This window comes from Caretta caretta, chromosome 10, assembly GCF_965140235.1.
Source record: "Caretta caretta isolate rCarCar2 chromosome 10, rCarCar1.hap1, whole genome shotgun sequence".
NCBI classification, from domain to species: Eukaryota; Metazoa; Chordata; order Testudines; family Cheloniidae; genus Caretta; species Caretta caretta.
Genome location: NC_134215.1, coordinates 70,053,857 through 70,072,525, shown reverse-complemented (window position 1 = coordinate 70,072,525; position 18,669 = coordinate 70,053,857). Strand labels below are relative to the sequence as shown.

General features: G+C 47.0%; 1 long non-coding RNA gene across 1 annotated transcript in view; it reads left to right on the top strand.

Moving 5' to 3' along the window:
- The window catches only part of LOC125643737 (uncharacterized), a 73,634-nt gene extending 57,035 nt beyond the window's left edge, over positions 1-16,599 (top strand). The window contains exon 2 of the long non-coding RNA XR_007358805.2: positions 15,367-16,599. This is a non-coding gene — a long non-coding RNA (uncharacterized LOC125643737). The remainder of the gene's footprint in view (positions 1-15,366) is intronic.
- Positions 16,600-18,669: the final 2,070 nt, after the last annotated feature.

Here is an 18,669-nt window from a genome sequence, read left to right as displayed (position 1 = left end):
TTTATTTTCTACTTAATTAACTGTCATCCAGTGACTGATCAATTAATGGTGGAACCATCACTGTAATGTTCTGGAAGCTGGTCTGCCCGACCCTGTGCTGGAGTAGGATGCGGTCTCCTTCCAACTCCTACCTGCTCCAGGCTCCCCCCACTCTGTGCCCCTCCCCCACCCTGCCCCAAGAGCAGCTCCAGCTGTAATTCTTCTCCTGACAGCAAAGGACAACTTGACAGATGGAATATCCCTTTCTTGGAGGAAATTCAGCCATTTACCGGGCACTAGTGCGAGGAACTCAGATGTAATAAAGAGGCACAATGTGCTCTCTCCCTTCCTGTGCTCCAGGGGAGGTGCTCAGAGAAGTACCATCATTTTGATTTCCCCAACAGATACCCTGGCAGCTGTGATCAGGTGGGGCCTCTCGGGATGTTGAGTGGGTGAGATCTGACCCACCGGCGGGGGCTCTGCCCCTTCTGGTTTAGGCTGTTCAGAGCGAGGGAAGAAGAAAGTGATGGCGAAAAGGGAAGGAAGTGGGAGAGAGGGGGATGGGGGAGTGGGGATTTTGCAAGCCCAGTAAATAAACAACCCTCTGGGTGCTGAATGGATTGACTGGGTTTCCTCCTCCGCCATCACTCTGACTTCATATAGTATTATTTGTATGGGGTACTGGCCAGGAGCTCCATGACAAAGCAGAACCCCATTGTGATAGGTGGTGCACAAGCACAGCATAGAAAGGTAGCGCCTGCCCCAAAGCACATATTGTATATTCCAGGCCCTGGGTAGGCCACAGCAAGCTGAACTGAAGTTCTGAAGGACTAAAGGTCCAGTGGTCTATAACCCTGGTCTGTGGGCACCGTCCCCAGTCTCTCCTCCCTCACTCAGAGAACCCTGGGCTTTCCCTCCTGCCATTCACTGGCTCAGGTGGAACTCTGGTGATTGGGTCGTTCCCCGCCCCCACCCCCAATAGGGGAGGGGACATTACAAGAGGAGGCGAGGTTGCCCAGAAGTTACCAGCCACATCAGGAAGGTTCCTGCAGGTAGCTTAGAGTTAATGATTCCAGCTCCCCCAGGAAAGTTTTATTTCACAGGGACACCTGTCCCAGAGCTGTAAGCTATATTCGCTTACTTAACTAGGGAGTTATGGCAAGAGACACAGAGGAGTTACTAAGGCACACAGGACAACAGAAGTCCCACATGCGTCCATCCCCCCACCCAGCCTCCTGTGGTAATAAAAAGGCCAGGCGATGGGAACTAAAGCAGGACTGCAATCTCCTAAACTCTATCTTAAACCCCATCCAATGCCTGAGTTGTGTTTCCAGTGGAGAGAATGAAGCCATGGTCCGAAGAGCCCTGAGGGTCAATGCTCTCGTTGCTGAGTTTAGTGCCAGTCCATGGACTCTTGCTGTTTCTTGCTCAAGGAAGTGATGGACTGATAGTACTGGCTAGAGCTGAGAGGCAATGTGCGAGCTTCTCCCATGGCAATGCCAATGCCCTCCAATCTGGGCCTGCAGCACCCCCTGTTATTTCAGTGCTGAATTGCATCACCCCATCCACCTACATACAGCTCTGCCAATGCTCGTCAGTCCTGGACCACAGAATCCTCGGCTATTATAGTACTGGGTTTGCCATACGCAGCTCTGCCAATAGCCCTCGATCCTCACCCACAACCTCCCTACTTTTTCAGTCCTCGATCCCCACGCAGCTCTGACAAATCACCTCAATTTCCTATAGATCTTTACTTTGTTTTTCTGTCGTACAGACATTCACGACACATGGGCTGAAATCTAAAATCTATTAAAATATTCATAGAATCATAGAAGTCAGATGGAGAAAGATCCCATTAGGTCATCTCCCTGCCAGGGTAAGTTTGTTCCCTAGTACTCTGTAAAACTAGTAGAGATGATCAGATAACAGTGACAAATTCACAAATAATTTATTAAATGAAAAATAGCAAAACTGCATCAAATAAATTACTTGTGTTGAATAATTTAGTGAGCTGTAAAACTAATATGATGTTTAAAGTACTACATAAAGTTTGACATTGGGTCTCTGTGTATCTATATGGGTATCTAAATACACACACACACCCATCCAGTGGGGCATATTTATCTATGGGCAAGGAGAAGTCAGTAAACATTAATCCAGACTGCACAATTCTTAACATTCCACTTTGTTATAGACAGAGAGAGTGAAATGTTATTGGTGCAGATAACGGCTTGTGTCATTTGTGGATTGGATATCCATTTCTAGCTTTCCATGAGATTTAGATTTAGCTCTGGGATGTAGGGTTACTTGCTTGTTTTCCTCTCATTACCATGTGTGTGTGTGTGTACACACACACACACTATATATATATATATATATAATATATAATTACACATTCTTTAAACCTAAGAAGAGTCTGGGGCTTGGAAGGATCCAATTTTAATTGATAACTGTCAACAATCATCCATTTCTGACCGCACTGCATCCAAAACCCAATCAAACTAATTTCCATTGCTAATAATCCAAATTTACAGAGAGGGGACATTGAAACAAATGTAGGATATGAGGCATGCAGAGGCATCTGTCCACCGATTAAGTTACAAATATGGCCCTTAACATCGGAACCCTTTTTTCCTTGGTTGTCAGTTTCATTTGGAAATCTGTCAGTAAGACATCAATGTGGTAAAATGTTGTGATTATTTAAGGGGAAAATACTCTGCATCTCTCTGATTCAGGCACCGTCAGTTAAAGCTAGCATGGCTTCTAACCACTGTTACTCTTTGTCCTCCAAATCCCCTCCCTGCCCTGTGTTTATCGGTCACCGATTCAGACATGCCCTATCTTTTGGGTCTGATCCTGCAATGCTTTACTCACACAAATATTTCTTTCGCATGAGATACCCATTGATTTTGATGGCATTGCTTGCCTAATCAGACCCTTAGGTTATAAGGCCTTTGGGACAGGGCCTGGTGGCTTTTATTTGTGTATAGGGTGTCCTCAACATTTATGGCAGTCTATAAATATGGGAGAGCTGCCTAGATTTCCCCAGAACACAGATACACACGGGCAGGCAGAAATCCTTGGCCGAGACACACAAAACACAGCTGGGTTCTGAGGGAAGCTGCTGTGGGTGGTGTAACCGGGTCAGGTGATAGTGTCCCAGACCGGTTACACACACATGGTTATGCCGGTGGTGGGGGCAGCGCTTTGCATGTCGTAGTTCCCAGTTTTCCCAGTGCTGAAGCTGCAACAGGTCAGGGTTACGAGTAGTGCACAGGGGGGCTTTTCACAATGAGCGCAATGGGAAGAGAGCCGCACGGGTGGCGAGCCAGACCCAGACCTCCTCCAGCCTGGGGGATTCTCACTCACAAGGAGCTGGAGCACCAAGGAGCAGTTAGCCTGAGACTCAGTAAACAACATCACCACACAGCAGCACAAGAGCTAAGTGGGGGACTGGATTCCTTCAGCTTCTCCCCAGGTTTGGGGAGAGGGCAGGGGGACAGAAAAGGCCACTTCTCTCTCCTGGGTACTTTCCTACCCAGAAGGTTTCTCGGCCCTTGATGGAGACACACTCTAGGGTTACGGCTCTGCTTCAGCCTGAATGAGAGTCCACTTAGCCGCAGCATGCCAAAGCAACAGGGGTCCCTTTCAGGAGCTGACCGGCTGGGCAGGACTAGGAGGGGCAGACGACAAGGGAGGAGGGCTGAGCAGCTCACCCCTCACACAATGAGCCCTTGACCAGTCACCACCCGGTCACACTGTGACCCCGCACCCAGCGGCTGCAAGGTCACTGTCATTGTGGTCACTCCATAAAGATGTTACAAGCAGGAGCCAGAGCAATTGAAAACCAGTCAGCAAGCTGTAAACTGCCCCAGCCCTCACAGTTCATTAGGCAACCACAAAAGAAACTTTATTTGAGAGTTGGAGTCCTTTTCAGAGAGAAACTTTTTAAATATGTAATTGGCTCTGGGAACCAGGCCCCAATGGGGAATGAGAAAGCAAGGGAAGCACTCGCCTTCATCAGTGCAAGGTCCCTGATTTATTTATGTATTTATTTCTATTTCAAAGCAGCACTGCTCTGCATATCAGGCCCTTTAGAAGCACAATTATTCTCTCGACAGAAGACCTAACCTAGACTGCGCTTATTTGCCTTTCCAAAAGGCAGCATTTCCCCATTAGCAGAGGCAGATACCCCCATCCTCCCACCCCCCTCTTCTTACAGGGATTTCATCATCTTTCTCTGTATATATATCTATAAAACTCTCCAATAGCCCAACACTAAGCATTAACACTTACTGTTTCTATGGAGCTTTACATCTTCAAAGAACCGTACAAACGTTAACTAAATAATGCATCTTTATTCATTCCCTTTGGCTGGTTTTCAAGATACTGTAAATAAATGGTATGTATGGCCTAACAAAGTACCTGAGGCCACATGTGAAATGAGCATGGGGCTGGGGGTGGGGATATCAGCCTAATGACGTTTGTCCATATTACTGAAAAAAAACTTTTTTTTTTGACCCAACCCAGAGTCCGATTTAATTTTGGCACAATGAAGTGTTTTCTACTCAGGTTAGCCCCAGGACTGGAATTGCAGGGGCAGCTGCTGTTTGGGGTTGGGGTACTGTAGGAAGCCCAGTACTGGGGTATTGGAGGGACATCATACTGCAGTGAATAAAAAAAACCTAGTCAGCAAAAATTGACTCTTAAAAATCACTGCTAGTATAATTCATAATCGTCATTATTTTATGAGGAGATTTTGGTGGAGCAGAAAGAGAGAGAGTCAAGATTACATAGTTCTGTTACCTCCCCGCTTCCCCCCCCAACACCCACACAATATTTATCCACAGCTTTCAAATGGGTCAGTCTTGCAGATCTGGATTCCCACAAGACTTCACCCACTTCTACAATAGGCCCTTATTTTCAAAGGGTAAATCCTGAGCCCAGACTCCCTGCAAAGCTGCCTTTCTGCCCCTCTGCTCACCATGGTGCATACTGCCTCTGATTTCCCCCACAGGGGCTTGAGATTGGGGTAAACCACACGAGTGCAAGTTGTTCTTTTTATACCAGTGCAGCACATCAGTAGTGGTTCACGCTAGGGCAGCGACACCAGGCAAAACCAATGAAGACAAGCCCCAAGCCTCTGGATCAAATTCAGTGCTATGTAGGGCTAAGGTAGCTTTAAGCCACCTTTGCAGCCTCCTGATTGCGGATTGCTGCAAGGGCGTAAATGGCCCTGCTGTAATTTAGGCAGTGTGGGGAGATTGTAACAGTTTCCCTAGTGCTGCCTATGGATTGAGACACAAGCCAGAATGCACCCGACAGTGTGTGCTATTGTACCACCCCCTCCTGTCCCCGGCACACACTCTACATGTGGGAGGGGGGCAACACAGGGCCTGTTTCGGGGGCATTCTTCCCCAGCCCCTGGCTGACTGTTTACAGCTCCTATACCCTGCCAGAGCAGCACACAGGGCTTGTGGGCAGGGGGAAGAACCCCTCCCTCCACGTCTTCTCCTTCTTACCTGACCCAGCATAAGCCAGGCCCAGAGTCATTAGCTACCTGACTCGAGCCTGGTGATGCCTTGTAAGAAATTCTTTTTCCCCCTCCTGATGCATATTTTGGGAACATTTAATTGGCTGCAATTATTAACCAGCACGGACTCTGGAAACCTGCCAGTCAGGAAAATAATGAACCATTTTAATACAAGTGCTGCCTGTAAACAAATCCTGCCACCATAGCCTTTGCTGCTGCCTGGCACTCGGAGAAGCAGCAGATAATCTTATCTAGGATGGCGAGGGATGGATTTTCCAAGGAGTGAATTGTAGCTATTTCTAGCCCAGGAGGCCTCGGGTGATGGGTGAATAGCAGGGGAAATTATTCAAACGCGTTGCATCAACTCTCAATCGCTCTTCCATCTTGTCCACATTCACACGCATGTTTCACTTTTTTCTCTGAACACCCATGCAAATGGATCTTTGTTCACACAAATGTTGGGGGAACAGCTGCTGTCTGTGCAACACCTCTAACCACGAACAAAAGGAACTGGGCGTCACTATGGGCTATTTGCTCTGCATGCTGGAAATGCTTGCCCAATGTATAACGTTCCAGACCTCCAATTCCGGAGCTGAAACAAGATCATATGCCCCTGATAACATCAGATAGCTACAGATGGTCCAAGCTAGTAGCTGAAACAAGTCTGAACAAGGACATATAATGATAGTCAAAAGACATCTGTTTGCAGGTGGTTTTTAAATAAGAAAAATAAAGCACTATATTCAGATAAATTGTTTGCTGCACAGTGTCCTAAGCTCCAGTGGATACTGTCCACTCTAAGTCAGGTGTCTCTTTGGATTGTGCATCAGAACCAGACCATGGGAATCAGACAGCTATCTTATGGGAGGGGCAAAGATGTTTTCTTGCCATGGCCCAAATGCCTACTTACCTAGGGCCAGGCTGGGAGTGGTGTGTTGGCCCAGATAACTCATGGGTCTCTAAAGCTGGCATAGTTTGAGCAGAGCAAATTCTCAATGAAATAGGCACGAGTCTGAAGTAGGTTTGTAAATTTATTTCTCCCCTGGGTGAGTGCATTTTCTTTGCCTCCAATATAGTGAAATTCCACCCTCCCAGACAAAATCACGGCTGATCTTGTGGTGCAAGAGTAGGGGAAGTAGCTTGAAATGCCTCCTGCCCCAGAGAGCGGGGAGCAGGTATAGTACATTGTTTTTATTTTACTTTGTCCTTTCCTCCAGCCTTCCTGCTGTAAGGAAGAGAGGGACCGGCTGCACAGAGGGCCCATTGTGTCGTCTAGCTCCATTATCCACGCCAATATTCCACTCTTGTTGTACATGCCAGACACTTCATGCACATAGGGAGAGCAGAATGGCAGAGCTGAGGGGCCTGATCCTGCTCCCCAATGTACAACCCCTTGAGCACAGCCCAGGTGATGGGACAGCAGGGCCATGCTGTGGAGCATTGTACTTTCCAGGTTCAACATGCCAGAGCTACACGTATGGCTTTAGCATTTGTAAAATAAGCAAAACTGTACCGAGAAATGGACCGTTATCTGGAGAATTCACATCCCCCAGAAGAAATCACTCTTCCCCGGGTTTGAGCAGCACAGGCCAAATTCTACCTTCACTTAAACCACTGACTTCAACAGGAGCAAGATCAGCCCTTCTTTGAATGGCATGAGCAGTACTGCCCTCCTGTGAACGACGCACGGCCCAGTACTGTGCCTGCAGCAGCCTCATCTCTCTGGTCGGTTCGAATTCTCTCCACTTGTGCTCACAGGGCCTGATGGAAGGTCCACTGCGGTCAATGGGAGTCTTTCTATTGACTTGAAAAGACTTTGGATCAGGCCCATAATGAGACACCGTGCCCCATACTCAGCAGCTCTCACTGAGACACATTTTTCAAAAGGGCCAAGCACCCAAATGGGCAGAGCTCTTTGGAAAATCGGGGCCTGGTTGAGGATGCTGGGTTCTTCAGAATTTTGGCCACAGCACCATGTCACTAAATAACGCACTGCTTCCAAACCCAGCTCCAAAGGAGTAAGGACGCCGATGAAACCGCATTCCAATCAGACAATGACGAGAACACACACACGTTGCCGTAAGAGATTCGGAAATCCACTCTGGCCAGTTTGTTAACATTTATTTTGAGGAGGGAGGTGTTTTTTAAAGCTCAGTAAAATAAGTCGATATTTCTTTCATTTTCCAGGAGTCTAAGATAAAGAAGGAGCAAAATTAATTCAAATTTAATGCAAGCAAAATTAAAAACAACCCCTCAAATTAACCTCTCCAGACTTTGTGATCCACATTTGAGGCATTCCCCCATTCTGCCCCTTTCAAGTGGGTTTGGCCTGAATGATGAAACAAAGTTAACCCAAACTGCCTTCCCGATTTAAAAAAATAAAATAGTAATTCTGGCAAGCAAGTGGTTCTCTGATGGCTGAATAGAGACTAACCTCTCTCTCTTGTAGGCGCTCACAAGTACTTTATATGCCTTCAAATAAGATAGGGTAAATTTTAAAACAAATCAGATCTTGTCAATTTGTGTAAATCGGTACAAACATGCAACTAGCTCTCAGCCCTCTCTCTGCACAAAAGACGGTCCTGTCTCATGCGAAGCATGTTGAAGTTGGCCTTCACAAAGGACTCTTTCCCTTGAAATAAGCAACAGGGTAGCTAACGATGGAGCATTTATACAACTAAAAAGCAGACATGATTTATTAAACAGCTACAGTGTGACAATAAATTTTAATGTCAATCAAAATCTGATTATTGTCACTGAAATTTGGAGTGAAAAGATAAAAGCCTGGAAAACAGAATTTAAACCAAACTGAAAAAAAAAATAATGTCTTTGTTCCAAATGATAAATATTTTGTGTGATTGTTTTAAACATCTAATTCTTAAAAAAGCGGAAACAAGCTGAGCTGGATAGGCTCTTTTGAGAGGGTCTGTTAAGACACACAAGGACAATAAGAAGAGCATAGTTGTCCAAGAAAAGAAAAAAAGGAAATAGCATATTTTTAAAATGCTTAAAGAGAGGAGCTGCAATTTTCTTTCTCCTTGGTATGGTCAGAAATCTATATGGAATCAGAAGACATTGTGAAAAGGATCATCTGTCATTGATATCCTCCTCTTCCTGTTTTCTGCTGTACTGAAAATCACAGGACTATATCGTCCATACCTTTCAGCCTGGCAAAAGCCGCATATGGAACACAATGAGTGAAAAAGATCCAAATAAGGAGGACACACACAAAACATTATTCATGCAGGAAACTTAAAAAGCTCAGAGAGCCTTTAGTGTAAGTTACTCTCCTTTCTGAACTCCACGTCATGATTCTTTATTTCTGATGTCAATACATTTTCAACAATAAGAATCGGGGCATCAAATCTGTATGGAACACAGGAAATTCTGGGACTAAAACAACTGCTGTCTTTTGAAATGAGGGACACCGGAAAGGTGCGATATTACCTGCTAAAACTGAGAACAGCCTGATCTGGTTTTGCTCTAAGATTTGTTACAAGAATTTGCAAGTTTGGGCAATGGGTATATATATTTTTCCTCCCTGACACACATCGTTTTTGGTTTTGTTTTTAAACTCTGAATAAATCATCTATTTTTTTCAGACATTTCTGCCCTGGCAAAATTTTGCCTATTTTCACCTGCTAGGAAAGTTGCCTTTTTTCTGATATAGTGAAAAACAGCCAAACATGTAGAAGTAAAACTATAGATTTATGATTTCTATAGCACTGACAGTGAGCAATCAAAGGTTGCAACCAAAGAGGACAACAACTTACTTCCTACGGACATATTCCACAAGCCCTGTTTTGGACGAGTTGCCTCGTTGAAGTCCATGAGACTACTCGCACACAAGGTGTACTCACAGAAGTAATGTGTGCGGGATTGCGATCCTAAACAGGTAATATATAGCAAAGGCTGGGGAAGGTAAGCAGCACTGAGCTGAGTAAAGCATTGCTGTACAGGGTTGTTTTTTGTAATGGTTTTGGTTTTCTTGAATCTTTGCCTGAGTAATTAAATGCTTAGTGCTTAGATACGATGGTGATCAGCAGTATAGAAAACCCTCAGATAGATAATATTTCTGTGGAGTGCAGGAAGGCTTTTAAGGCCTGTAAGGAAGAAGAGTTTGCTTTTTGTACCTCCCTCCCTTGCCCTGGGCTACACACAAAACTTCCAAATGTTATTCTTTGTGTTTTAGGCATGAAGGTGTTTTGTACCTCCCTGTGGCATGCTGATCAGTTTCATTCTCAGGTCAGAGTTCCCATCCCCTTTGGAAGGATCTGTGCACTAATAATAAGACATAAAACAGGAAATTTAGCATGTCAGTTTAGTAGCCAAGTTTGGCTTAAAAGTGACCCCAACATTTTGGATATGCATCTGGGTCAGTGTGAATTAACGGGCATAGTTTGTCCTATAAAAATGACTGACGGAGTATGTATGTGACCCAGAGCTCCAGTGGGGAGAAGGGATGACAGGCCGAAGACCCTTTATTCCAAATAAAATACACCTTTAGGAGAAGGAAAAAATTCAGTCTTTTGAACCACAAACCTGTTTTTTGGTCCCAAGTTAACATACAGTAAGGAACAATCCTTTACCATCCAGGAAAGAGTCTATGTGAGACCTCAAAGGCTTTTCTCTGTTCCCTAATGTCTCCGATGAAAAAGCCCAATATTTTTTAAAAGAAGCAGGCATGATGGGAAAGCAGTTTCTGAGCCTGATGCTCATTTCACTTACACCGGTAGCCTCGCTGCTTCCAGTGCAATCCCTCACGATTTACATTGAGACATGCCAGGGGAGAATCAGGCCCTCAGCTTTCTGAGGCTGCTCTCACTTTGCTAACACCCTGCAGTCATCAGGCTCTGTCTATGCTCAATTGCACAGCTCACAAATGGAATCTCTCTCCTTGCTGTGTGTGGCCACGGGAGTGGAAGAATTGCATTGGGCTGAAAATAGTATTTACTTTTACTGATTGAAAAATAGAGGTTTTAAAAAAAAGCAAAAGCAGGAATTGAAACTATAATTACAATAAACTGTATGTAAACTCCCAGGTAAACACTGATTATACTGTGTCATTCCAGCCAGACTTTATTAGCAAGGAAAGACGAGAATCTTCCTCTTTTATCTTAGCCCGCCAAGAACTTAGTACTGAGGGGTTTCAAAAGAATCCTGTTGCCCTACAGTTTTAGAATGCTTGTCATCCCAAAGGATCCCAGATTTAGGACCTGATCCTTCCAACATGGGTGCAACTTTCCTCTTCTGAGTTTAATAGAGCTACGCACGTGAGTAATGCCACACGGGTGTGCGCAGAATCAGGGACTGGACGTAGTGAGCACCAATCTGGAATGGGGCTTTTAGTGGGCTCAGTTCTGCAAAAGAGGTGAAGTGGGGGGATGATTTGGGTGCGTTGTGACTGCTGTCAGTTTGACGTAGGGGGCAAGAGCCAGAGGGACGTGCATACGGAAGGAGATGTGGTGGTTTCCCTTCAGCAATGCAGGCGAGGCAGCGTTGCTGTTGCTTGGTGTGGCACTGAGGAAAGGGCAGAAGTGAAGCCTTCCTGAGCTGGAGAGCACAGTCTCCACAGGGCTCGGCTATGTGGCTCTTTTAGGAGCTGAGGGCCTCCTTTGGCGTTTGTGCTGAGGATCTGTGCTGAGGATTTGGCAGGTAAATAGGAGGCTGAGGGGACAGGAAGAGGCATACAATATGGGGGGGGGGAAGGCCTCAGGGATGCAAGAGTGGGCTGAGTTGGTGTCCTCCCCTCACCAGTGTGTAGAGACAAAGTGACACCGAGACCGGGAAGACGATTCTGCTCCCAGCGACAGGCCTGCCACCCCTGCTGCACACGCAGTATAGTGAGCAGGATCTAGCCTAGAGAGAGAACGAGCTGTTTGCTGGGGATGGAGCTGAGCCATGAAGGCAGCAGGGAGTGCTGGACATGGGTCAGACTGCTTTAGGATTAGACTGGATCATGGAACCTGGGCCGGCAACAGCGTTAATCTCCAGACCACAGCCTGTCCTCTATGAGGACTCAGGCAGACCCAGAAGGGGTCAATTTTACTCTGCAAATACCAGGAAATCGCCCATTTTTCCAAACTAACAATCAGAGCAACATCCAATTTACACAATGGAAAAGCAAAATGCCATCTGGGTCAAATCATGAAGTCACTACTTGGGGGAGGGTAGGAAGGAAGGGTTTATTCCCCGGCATGCTACCTAGTGTATAGGGGAATTGCTCACCTCCACAGCAGAATCCCACCCTACCCTGGACCCACCAAAGCCCCATCAGACAGGTGCACTATGCAGCACCATTAGCTTCTCTGTGGATGGCCCTGGCACCCTAGTAAATCCCCTAGAGTCCCATCTCTCAGGGATCCAGAGGCAGGGCTGGCCCTAGACCAAATGGTGCCACTGAACTTTAGAATATCTTATTTTTTATTGCATTTGTAGCTCACTTCACGACTTGGACGCACGATTTGCATGCATGATTTATCCCTGTCCTATAAGATGATAAATTTGCACACTAGGATCTGTAAATCTGTATTTATTCATGCCGTATATAAGCAAATACAAAAAATTAGCTTCCTCTATGCTTACAGAAACTTTTAAATTCTCTTAGTGAGAAATGAATCCACAATACAGAATACCTGAAACATTTTACTTCAAATGTCGCAAACAACAAAAACAGCACCCTAAGCCCGGCACCCTCCCAAAACCCCCCCAGCACCCCTGGCAGTCACTTGTCCCTAAGTCCATCCCTGTCCACAGGCACTGATGGCTGTACTTGGGGCCTGTTGGTTCCAGCCTTGTCTTCCATGAACAGCATCCTTAAGGCAACACAAAGGGAAACGCAGCAGGCAGGGCAGAGAGGACAAGTCCACTTAAGGGCATTGTCAACCAGAGCTACTCACCACGGAATTCAACTGAGCACTGAACAGGCAGATGGTGCAGAGAATGGAGACCAGCTCATGTCTATGTAGGTATTTACAAAAGACCCATGCACGGTAGTGTCTGCCTGATCCTTTGCTCACACCAGTCTTCCCTCCTCAAAGGCTTCCAAGTGGCCTTTGAGGACGGATGGAGTACGCTGCAGCACAAGAGGTGAGTGACAGGCCTAAGGCCTGCTTTCGAGAGGAAGGGAGGCTCTCTTGGCCAGTCATCCGTTGATGGGGGAATTTCTAGCCATCGCAGCTGTGGGCGAGATCCTGAACCACAGCCTCCCTCGACCAAGAGAGCAGATACAGACTTTGCCAGGCCCTCCGAATGCCTCCCCATGGCAATCAGCAACTCCTCCGCCTTCTCTTGATGGCATCTAAACCTGCTGGCCTTCGCCAGGACCCACCCACCTTGTGCCAGACATTAGGGGAGCAAGGAAACAGCACCAGCCCCAAAGGAAAGGAGACCCAGAGCTAAGCATCATCAGCATGTTAGCCTCTCATCCTTGCCCCTTCCTGCAGGGCAGCCAGTGACTGGGTGGCTGGGATCTCTGGTAGGGGACACATTTGCATCTACCTGCCTTTCAATTACAGGGGCGCACAGACCCCAGTCTAGAGAACTCTAATCCATTTCCTTTGGGGATAGGGGAGAAGAATAAGAAGCCAGGTTGGATTCTCTGAGCCCTGTGCTGGAAGGGGAAGCATGTGTGATTCCCTCCCCCAACCCGCCCAGCCATCCCCTTGTCTGCCCAGGCTCAAGCCCCCACTTGATCTCGTGTGACATGCCCACCCCACCGCATGCACAGTCTAGTCTCGGAGCACAGTTTAATATTCAGACTAGCTTTTTCAGTTTGGGAGGATTTCAGACAAAATAAGAAAAATAGAAATAAATAAAACGTACAAGGAGACACCTGCAATGTTAGCAGCCGCCAAACAGGTCAGAACAGGCCTGACCTGCTTTTTTACAGCTTTGCCACAGCGGCACCTAGTGGTGAAACACCATAACTGCAGCTTCTTTAGGCTTCAGAAGGGAAAAAAGGAGGCCTTTGAGGACTGTATAACCCTGAGAGGGGGCAGCATGTGGCCCCATTATAGGGCCACACACAGTATGTAGCCCCATTATACGGGCAAATGTGGATCCACCAGCTCCGCACAACTATGGAGAAATGATCACATTCCTGTTCTACTGAGCTCTCTTTTCCTACCACAAAATCCCCCAGAGTCTGAATTGGAGACTTCCCCTGCCCTTCTAAAAAAACCCTGCTCCTGTGTGGCTCATTGGTGCAGGATAGCTGCTTCCCCGCCCCCACAGAGCAGCAGGGCAAGAGAGCTCTGTAATTCACCTGCTAACGCAGGTGTCTGGGATGAAGGGCCCTGTAGGAATGGAAGGGAATATCAGCATTTGGCTTTGCATTAGCCTGATGGCATATTCCCGTAGATCCCACCCTTCCGCACACACCCACACCCCTAACTTTGAGTCAGACAGTCACTCGAGAGGAAGTCCATCCATTGGTTAGAATGAGACGCTGGGGTTCCATTCCTGATTCTGCACTTGACTCACCAGGTGACCTTCGATGGGGCCCTAAGGCCTCAGCCTCCCCATTGGTAAAATGGTGATTAGACTACCCACCCTGCAGGCGTGCAGTGGGCTTTGATTCATTCCTAGTGGTAAAGCCCAGACAGAGAATCCTTCTTAGAACACACACACTGCTCTCCTACACATGGTTGGAGAGGAATTTGCTTTTTCAGTGGTCATTGGCTGTGCTCCTTCCCATGAAAAGAAAGCCGGCTGGGCTCCAAGTTGTGTGTGCATGAGTGTGTGCGCATGCACACTTGCATGACAATGTTTACTGCGGTGTGTGCCTGTTCTCCGTTTCTCCTGGGGCCTTACATTTCCAGGCTGTGCTAGCAAACTCTTCTCATGATGTTGTGCGGGTGTGCGCGTGCGAAGGCCTGCGTGTGTGTGCGTGACGGTTAGTGGGATGTGCATCGGTGTGGGGGAGCATGTGTTTTTTCTCCTCCTGGAGCAGACAGAGACTGACACAGTGAGTTCTTTGTCTGCCTGTGCGCCTGCCTGTCACAGCTCCCCAGCATTTCCAAGCCACCTTTCACAGCACAGAGAGACTTTGTCAGGAGCTGTCTTGGAATTTTAATGTGCCTGATGATCAGGCTTGTGGTGCAATATGCAGAGCTTGCTGTATCCCTTTTCAGAACCTCTCCTTAATGCAACGGATAAATAAACAACACAACAACCCCCCCATAAAATGAACAGGGTGTGGCATGTTTCTCACAAACAGGCATGCCAGAGCCTTCCTTTCATGTTGCTGCAGCTCAGCTCTAACAGACCACAAGCCTTCCATGCGATGATCTTCTAGAGGCAACAGAAAATGGGGCTTCTATCATAGAGAGGGAGCCAGCAGAGAAGGGCTCCCTGGCTCAGTCCGGTAGGGATTCAGGCACTTAGAATTCATTCTTAGAAATGCTTGAGTGCGGCACATCAGAATGATCCTGGCTGCAGGGCCCAGGTACCCAGGATTGGACCTCGGTGATCATCCCACTCCAGTGGGAGAAGGAGGCACTCTGCCCCTTGTGGGATGATAGAGTCGAACTAATGGAGACTGGGCCAAGGGCAATGGCTTTTTAGGGCCCAGAGTCAAGGCAAGGAATCAGACTTTAGAACCAGCAGCTCTCCATCTGTGCTGGTTTGGGGATTCACACCAAGGGCTGGGCCAGAATGTTGAACTTCAGTGGTGGTATGGATTGTGCACCAGGTTATTCACAGTTTGCCTTTCTGCTGGTGGTGGGTGTGTATGCTGAGATCCCCAAAGGGAAGCACCTACTGGTGGCATCGGCATCCGACGTGGACTATCTGAGGCAAGTTACAGGAGACATTACAGTGACTCTTATCCGTTCTCTCTTCTTCCCTTTCAGCTCTGTTCTCTCCAGTTTCTAAGGAGCCACATGCTAGAGGGACAAGACCTGCAATGTGGAGGGGAACCCTGGAACAGAGAACTAGTCCAGGATCGGATACTACCTAAAGAAAGATACCCAGTGGCACCTGCCATAGGTGCTGATGATGGGTCAAGCACCACACTAAGCACAGCGCTGACCTTCAGAAGTGCCAGGCAGAGCATGTAGAAGATCGGACACTTTTAGAGAGATGACCACTACCCCAGTGCATGGGACGGAAGAGGGAGCAACCAACAGAAGCTGTTGTAAATGCAGCCATCTAAGAGAGAAGGCAAACCTAGCAGCCAGACTGTCTGTGAGGATGTGGGACAAGCATGTAGTGTGTGGAGCCTGCACCGAGAAGCCCTGTAGCACACCCCTCACCCTAGCCACGGAAAGAGAATTAGTCACATGAGAGTGGGGGGGCACACTAGGCAGAAGTGTTAGAGTCTGGTGTGCAGTCACATGTCCGAGACTCTGTGATGCTGGCAAACCAGGTGCCAGCCTATACCAAGGTCCCCATGCCTCACTTGGATCCTGACAAACACAGAGCTGGAATCAGCCTGGCTTACTGTTAAAACAGGGATTAGAATGATAAAAAAAAATGTCCTGAGGGTATAGACTTCATGGAATGCTTGTAAATTGCTGCTTGCATTAATCTCACTTATAACATCTGTCTCCCGGTAATATTTGAGTGTTTGCATTGCAAGCCTCTGTGACTGTGGAAATCACCAGACAGGAGAGAAGCATTATCTAGTGTAAAATACCAGTCTCCAACAGGTGTTATGTCCTGCCTGACAAAAAAGGCCCATCAACAGCAGACGAACTATTGCAGAACATCAGTGGACAAAAGGGTTTGTTGCTTGCTTTCCCCCACACCTCAGGAAGAGGAAAGGTGCAAGTGAATTCCTCCCATTAGCCGAGTTTGCAACTCGAAGCAGAAGGGGGGGGAAGGAATAAAAACCCTTCACAAGGAGGAACTGTAGTTTTATGCTGCTTGGAGTCTGAGGGGCAAAGATTACTAAGCATAACCAAAAGATCCCCCTGAGTTAGCCCTAAAGGACACAGAGAGCTTGCTTATCATAGAAGCTTCTATTACTTTTTGAAACTTAAGATTGGAACTCATTTGTGTGTATATATGTTTACCTGCTTTAACCCTGTAAATAACTCCCATTTCCTTTTCCTACTTAATAAATCTTTAGATAGTTTATTATAGGACTGGCTACAAGTGTTGTGTTTGGTGTGAGATCTAAGGTACAATTGACCTGGGGTAAGTGAATGGTCCTTTGGGACTAGGAGTAACTTGAATACTGTTGTGATTTTTGGTGTAAGGAATCATCTATCATAAAGGCAGGCTTACCTGGGTGGCAAGAGAGAACAGAGTGCCCAAAGGGTCTGTCTGTGACTCCATGTTAAGGCTGTTATAGCACCTGAGGAGTTTACACTTGATAATTGGTTGGTGAAATCTAAGCATATAACTCACAACCAATTTGGGTTTGTGCCCTTCTTCTGAACAGTCTGCTCTGAGGTTGGTACTCACACTCTTGAGTCACCTGAGACAGCTTGACAGACACATCTGGTTTACTGTCGCCCGGGTGCTAGGGTTGAAGGCAACAGAAGTCAGTAATCTGGGGGCAGGTCTACACTACGGGGCTAAATTGACCGAAGTTACTCAACTCCAGCTACATGCATAACGTAGTTGGAGTTGACGTAGCTTAAGTTGACTTATTGCGGTGTCTACACTGTGCTGGGTTGACGGGAGACACTCCCCCATCAACTTACCTTATGCTTCTCGTTCCGGTGGAGTACCGGACTCAATGGGAGAGTGATCGGCAGTCGATTTAGCGGGTCTTCACTAGACCTGCTAAATCGACCCCGGTGGATCAATCGCTGCACATCGATCCCCTGGTAAGTGGAGATAAGCCCTGAGTCCACATTGGAAGCACAGACATACGCAGACGTAGCCTGGCCTGCAGCTGAATCTGAGAAATTCAGAAGAAACCTGGAGCCCAGAGCCTGAAGAGAAGCCATTTCAGCAACCCTAACAATGCCAGGGAGAAAGCAGCTCATGGCGGGAGGAGAGTCTAAAGATCGTGTGGCGGGAGGGAGTTAGAACGAGAACAATCTAGGACTGAGCTAGAGAACTGCAGATGGCACAGAAACTGGGGAGACAGAACTGGGGAGCTGCTAGTACAGTAATGATGACCATGAGAGACTAATATTTGTAAATGGAACCTCTGTAAACCCAAGTGGGGCAAATCTGGATTTCAGTTGACGGGAGGGGAGACTTTTGGAAGAGGACACAAAAAGCTGGGTGAAAATGGAGTTGATTAAAACAATGGATGGGAAAAGAACTGAAAGGAAAAATGGAAAGGGTCCAAGAATAAAATGAATGTCTCTTCAGTGAGAGCTGTACTATGAGTAACATCACAAGCTAGCAAGAGGCCAACATCCAGAAAGTAACTGCAGAGAAGAAAGCAGCTTCTGAGAGATGAAAAATTTCAGGTGCAGGAGAGAAGTAGGAAAGGGAATGATAAAAGAGAGAAGAGACGAGAATGAAAGGAAAACTGTATAACAATAAATAAGGAACAGGAGATCAGCAAAGCAGATAGCGGTGCTGCCTTTGAGAAGGCAAGAGGGGGGAATTATTGACACAAGGAGCACGCTGCTAAAAATTCAATACATTCCTTCCTCAGTTAGTATTTGCAAAGGAGGGCAGGGAAGAGATATCAAACCCAAGCACACATTTCCCCGGAGAGGACAAAGGAAATTGGGATTGCCCTGGACCAGGAAATCAGAGCTGCTGCAGGCCCAGGCGGGATCTGCCCTAGAATTCTGACAGATGAGACAGAAAAACAAAGAGCCATCAGTACATCGAGTGAAAAGGAGACACCGATCAGCTGAGAGCACTTAATGACACAACCAGACTTATGGGCCGTAGAGGAGATTTAGGAGCCCTCCAGACCTGTAAGCATGACATCAGCAGAGGGGAAGGTACAGGAAGTACTAGTCAGAACAGAGGAGGCCCTCTCCCCGCCCCCAAGAGTTATATAAGGGTGTCAAGGACGTGCTGCTGGAGAAAACTTCTACCTTAAGTTTAGTTGAAGTTTTTGATATAAACACCAGGCAAGGAACAGGACCCACAACTAGGGGACAGGGGAAGAACTATTGTACCTGAAGTGATAGAGACTGGTGATTGTAGGCTTTGGATTGTAATTCGCCCTGGGCAGGGACTGTCCCTGTTTACAGTATTTTGCATCCAGTACAATGGGGCACCAACCCCAT